This window comes from Elephantulus edwardii, unplaced genomic scaffold (genome assembly GCF_000299155.1).
Source record: "Elephantulus edwardii isolate Elephantulus edwardi_28Jun2011 unplaced genomic scaffold, EleEdw1.0 scaffold00002, whole genome shotgun sequence".
Taxonomy (NCBI): domain Eukaryota; kingdom Metazoa; phylum Chordata; class Mammalia; order Macroscelidea; family Macroscelididae; genus Elephantulus; species Elephantulus edwardii.
The window spans coordinates 38,363,714-38,369,723 of NW_006399752.1; positions in this window are offsets into that span (position 1 = coordinate 38,363,714).

The window sequence follows — 6,010 nt, forward strand, 5'->3', positions numbered from 1 at the left end:
GAATATACCACAGCTTCTCTAGTCATTCATTTGTTGATGGGCACTTGGGTTGTTTCCAACTCCTTGCTATTGTGAACAAAGCTGCAATAAACATGGGTGTGCATATATCTGCTTGGATGTAAGTTCACTGTTTATTATAAAAAGAAAACACAAAACAAAAAACAAAAACAGAAACAAAAAACCTCAAAAGATGACTGCCATTGTTTTGTGACACTGAGTTCTTAGTCAATTCTGGAACAGCCATCTAATTTGGGGTTTTTTTTAAAAAAAAATACATTTTTATTTTATACTGGTTTACTTACAAAGTTTGTATACATTGTTTTTCACACTGGGTCTTTTCCATTTCCTTTACCCACCGCTCCTTCCACTCCTCATATTGTGTGACCCTATGATTATCCCCCTCCTTCCTCCTGACCCCTCTTCACCCCTTTGCTCCCACCCTTCCCCCTCCTGGATCCTCTTACACATTCTACAATAATGACCTTATACAGTATTTGTCTTTATGGAACTGAGTTCACTCAGCATAATGCTTTCCAGTCCCTCCCAAGTTACATAGTAATTTACAAAATCATTACTCCTGCATGCTGTGTAGCATTCCATTATGTGAATATACCATAATTTCTCAATCCATTCGATTGTCATTGGATATTTGGGCTGTTTACATGTTCTTGCGATGGTGAGTAATGTTATGAACATTGGTGTACAAGTCTCTATTTGTGCCTCAGTTCTCATTTTCTCAGGTTATGTTACAAGCAGTGGAATAACTGGGTCATTTGGGATTTCTATGTTCAGCTTTCTGAGAAAACACCAAACTGCCTTCCAGAGTGGTTGTACCATTTTACAATCCCACCATAGTGTATAAGAGTTCCTATCTCACCACATTCTCTCCAACATTTATTACTTGCTGTCCTGTTGAACTTTGCCGCTGCTACTGGAGTGAGTTGGTATCTCATTGTGGTTTTGATTTGCATCTCTCTTGTTGCCAGTGATAGCCATCTAGATTTGCTCTCCACATTCTCTTCTTACTTTTCTTCCTGAGCATACTTGAATCAGGCTCTTACTTCCACCCCTCATCACTATCTGCTTCCATCAATTCCCCAATAGCCAGTGTTCAGTCTTCACTGCACCTGACTCATCAGTGTTAGAACCTATTGAGCATCCTATCCTTGGAGAGTGTCTAGTGCTGGGATGTCATACTCCTCTTGGATTATCCTTTTCTCTCTCCTGCTTCTCCTCTCAGTCTCCTTGGCTGGTTCCTTCCTTACCTCCCAATCTCTGCAAGGGATTATTAACCTGCTTCTTACTACAAAGCAAAAACATGGAGCTACGAGCCCATCCTGAGATCATTTGTAAGAAACATTGGGTGATGTGCTTCCAAAATTCAGACCCTGAAAACCCTGCTGAGCACAGACCACTCTGACACACACATAGGCCTCTGTGAGTGGGAATTGACTGCATGGTAGCCAGCTGTTTGAGTCCGATATCAGTGGTTAACATGTCCAACTGCTAACTGAAGGGTTGGTGGTTCAAGTCTACCCACACATGCCTCATAAGAAAGGCCTGAAAATCTCCTCCCAAAAATATCGATCACTGGAAACCCTCTGAGGGCAGTTCTACTATGATACACTTGGGGTCACCTAGAGTCACAGCGACAACTGCCCTCTTCTTCTCTGGGGCCTCTACATGCCAGTGTGGCCCACGACATGGGTCAGATGCTTTTCTGGGATGCTTTATTGTCTTCTCACCCTCAGGCCAGATTGGGTCCATCTCCTCTGTTCTCCTCCAACACCTTAGGTTGACCTCCATTCACAATTGTACTCACCTCTTCCTCTCCTCTCCTCTCCTCTCCTCTCCTCTCCTCTCCTCTCCTCCCCTCCCCTCCCCTCCCCTCCCCTCTTCTCCTCCTTTTCTCTTCTGTTTTCTACCTACACTCCATCCTTTGATATCTTGTCCAGGCCCAAGATTTTAAATACTCTGATTGTACCAATGACTCCAGCTTGGACCTTCCTAACTTTGGATTCGTGTTTAGCCTACTCCACATCTCCAGGAGGTGGCTAGTGAACATCTCCAAGTTAACATGTTCAAAACTGAGCTCCTGATCTTGCTTCCACTAAACCCATTCGCCTCATATCTTCCACATCTCAGTTGCTCAAAATAAAAAGCCAAGAGTCAGCTGTGACTCCTCTCATTCCTTTATAGCCTATTTCAGTTCATCAGCAAATCTCAGGGCTCTGCTTTCAAAACAGAGAATCTATCAGCTGTTTCACATTTCCTTCACTGCCGACCCGGGTCTAAGTCATCGTCTTCTGCCGCCTGGATGTGTGTGAATCTTCTAACTAGTTTCCTAGCATCTGACCTCACCCTTTTCCCATTTCATCTCTGGGCAGATGCCGGGATGACCCTTTTCATGCCATAGGCACAGCCTATTGTGCCGTTTCTCTCCTCAAAACTCCTCAACGACTTCCTATCTCACTCAAAAATCCAGTCATTACAATGGTCCCAAGCACCCTGCAGGATTCACCCCCTTCACCCCTCACCTTTATCACATAATCCAGGCTACTTTTGCCTCTGCTCTTCTGACTGATAATCCATCATGGCCTTCCAAGTGTCCCAGATACAGCAAGTCTGTTCCTGCCTCAGGATCTTTGTACCTGCTCCTCCCTGGCCTGAATTCCTCCCTAGATAATCGTATAGCGTCTGCTCTCACCTTCTTCTCTCCAGGGTCACCTCCTCCATAAGCCTTTCCTTAACGACATGCCTTTGAAAGATACGCTTCCCCACAGCCCACAGCACCACTGAACTCTATCCCTCATCCTTGTTTATTTTTCTGTCGTTGTTAAATATCATCGAGTTGTAGACAACTCATAGCAACCCTATGAACAAAAGACCTGAACACTTGTATAACTTTCATCATTTTTCCAAGTTCATAGGGTTTCTGGAGACAAATTAATTCAGAAGTGGATGCCACTCCTGCTTCCAAGTTTGTTTTAATCGGGGAGCTCCCCAAACACTGTCCACCATGGGTAACCATTACCATATTTGGCACATCAGGGTCACAGTGTTTAGCATCACAGCAACCACGAGTTACCTCTGTACGGCAAATGGACAGATTAGTACTATATGACCTAGAACACCAAAAACAATTAAAACCAGGCCTAAGGGATGCAGATTAAAATCACCCACCTTTGGCTTGGTAGCATCAATTTCTGTCCACTAAGCCAACTGAGCTCTCTCTATGTTGTTGTTGTTTTTGTTAAGTGCCATTGAGTTGTAGGCGACTCATAGTGACCCAATGAACGAAAGACCTGAACACTTGTATAACTCTTCATTTCTCCAAGTTCATAGTTTATTTTTCTCTAGGAAACCGTATTCTATCATACACTGTACATTTATTTATTGGTTTATTGTCTGTCTCATTAAGTTTCAAGTTCTATGAAGACAGGGATTTTAGACAAATCAAATCACCTTTATTTTCCCACAGAGTACTGGGTCTGCCACATGTTGTTGTTTTTCTATGCCATTCATTTACCTGCAACTCACAGCAACCCTGTGTACAATCTCTCTGACCCTGCCCTATCCTAAGCCAGTATCACTGACTCTAAAATACCTCCCCCCATTACTCAGTTTCTGTCTCAATCCATCTCATCCAGGGTCTTCCTCCCCTGTGCTGTCCCTCCACTCTTCCAAGCATGATATTCTTCTCCAAGAACTGGTCCTTCGTGACCATGTGCCCAAAGTATGTGAGATGGAGCTTCAAAGTACTTGCCTCCAAGGAGGAACTTGGTTTTTCACCCTCTCCAAGATGGATGTTTGCATTTTCTTGGTGGTCCATAGTACATTCAAGACTCTTCTCCATTACCAGAACTCAAAGGCATCAATTCTTCTGTCATCCTTAGTCATTGCCCAACTCTTGATGCACAGCAAGTGATGGTAAAGACCATGGTCTGGATCAGGTGCACCTTAGTCTCTAGACTGACATATTTGCTCTTTAGCACTTTGGAGAGGTCCCTGACATCAGACTTCCCCAGTGCAATTTGTCTTTTAATTTCCTGATTGCTGGTGCCTAGAGTGTTGATTGTGGAGCCGAGCAAACTGAAATTGTTCACAACCTCAATCTCTTCTCCATCTATTGTGGTGCTGCCAATTGATCTAGTGGTGAGAATCTTTGCCTTCTTGATGATGAGCTTCAATCCATACTGAAGACTACAGTCCTTGACTTTCTGCAGCAAATGCTTCTTCCTCAGTTTCAGCAAGCAAGGTTGTGTCATCTGCATAACGCAGGTTGTTGATGAGTCTTCCCCCAATCCTGATGTCACATTCCTCCTCCTAGAGCCCAGCCTCTCAGACGATCTGTTCCACACACAGAATGGCAAGGTATGGAGACAGGATGCATCCCTGATGCAGGCAGTGTTTCCTTGCTCTGTTCTGAGGGTTGCTTCCTGGTTTGAGTATGGTTTTCGCATGAGCACAGTCAAGTGTTTTGGGATTCCCATTCTTCTCAAGATTAGCCCCAATTTGTTGTGATCACACATGAATAAACAAACAAACAAAAAAACCAACTCCCTGCCATGGAGTATATGCTGAAGCATGGTGAGCCCAGGTGTTATAGAGCAGAATTGTTCTACAAGTCCCTTCCCAAAAAAACCAAATTCAGTGCTGTCAAGCCAGTTCTGACTCCTAGCGATCCTCCATTGATTTCTAAGCTGAAAAATCGTTATGAGAAAATACCTCCCATCTTTTTCCTCAGAGGATTTGAACTGCGACCTCTTGTTAAGCATCTTGATGTCTGCTGTGCACTGTACCACCGTAGGATCTAGGTGGTGTGAATGTTTCACACTTACCTATTAACCCAAAGGTTGGTGTTTCGGTCCCACCCGGTTCTGTCTGGAGAGCTGTACCTGTAGAGATTGTAGGTAAAAAAAACCTGGCACAGGAGGACCCTCAGTACATACACAAATAGATGAATCATACGATTGGGCCTCCAAACTGTCGCCGTCACAGCCAGTTGCTAAACACAGATCATCATCATCATCAACTATCAGAAATCCTCTGAAAACTCACCATCATCTTAAGGATAAAACCACAACCTTTTTCGTCTCATGTTTAAGAGCCTTTGTAACTGGCCCCCTGGTTTCTTCTGAAGCTCGCTGCCTCACTGCTTCCTGCTTTGACTTTGCTCTCCTGCCACACAAGATGGCTGGAGGTAGCCTGCAGTCATCCTGATGTCCCCTTGCCTTTGCTGTCATTGTCCCCACCATCTGCATGGCCTCTCAGCCCTCTTTCCTGCACTGCTGTTATTAGGTGCCGTTGAGTTGACTCAACTCCTGGCGGGGCCAAGCAGTACTGCGCAGGACCACAGGGCAGTGCTATCAGGCTGGGCCGTCCAGAGCAGACCACTAGGCCTTTAGGTAGAGGTGCCTCTGGGTGAGCTCAAACCCCCAACCTTGGCTGCTAGTTGAGCACTTGATCATTGTGTCAGCTGGCGACTCCTTTTAGAGAGGAAGAGTAAATGAGTTGTCCTGGTGGCGAAATGGTTAAGCAATCTGCTGTGAACTGAAAAGTTGGAAGTTCAAAACAACCAGTGTATCCACAGTAGAAATACCTATAGAAATATAGAAGTAGAGAGAGAGAGACACACAGACAGATCAAACATCAATCTATCTATCTCCCAGGATAAAAATGGACAATATTCTTCCAGGAGATGCATAACCTCTGAAAACTCACTGGAGGATCAGCTATTTTTCAGTTCTAACTTGATGGCATGCAACAACGACTCAACTATTTGTTTATCTACCTACCTGCCTATCTATGCTTGGGATGGTGGAGGGACAGCCCAAGAGAGGAATACCTTCAATGAGATGGATTGATTCAATGACTGGGGTGATGAGGGTAGATGTGTTAGAGACAATAAGGTTGGCTCAGGAAAGAACAGGATTCAGAGCTGGTGTGTGTGTGTGTGTGTAGATATATAAAACAACATATATCTCTCTCAACATATATATAAAACAAT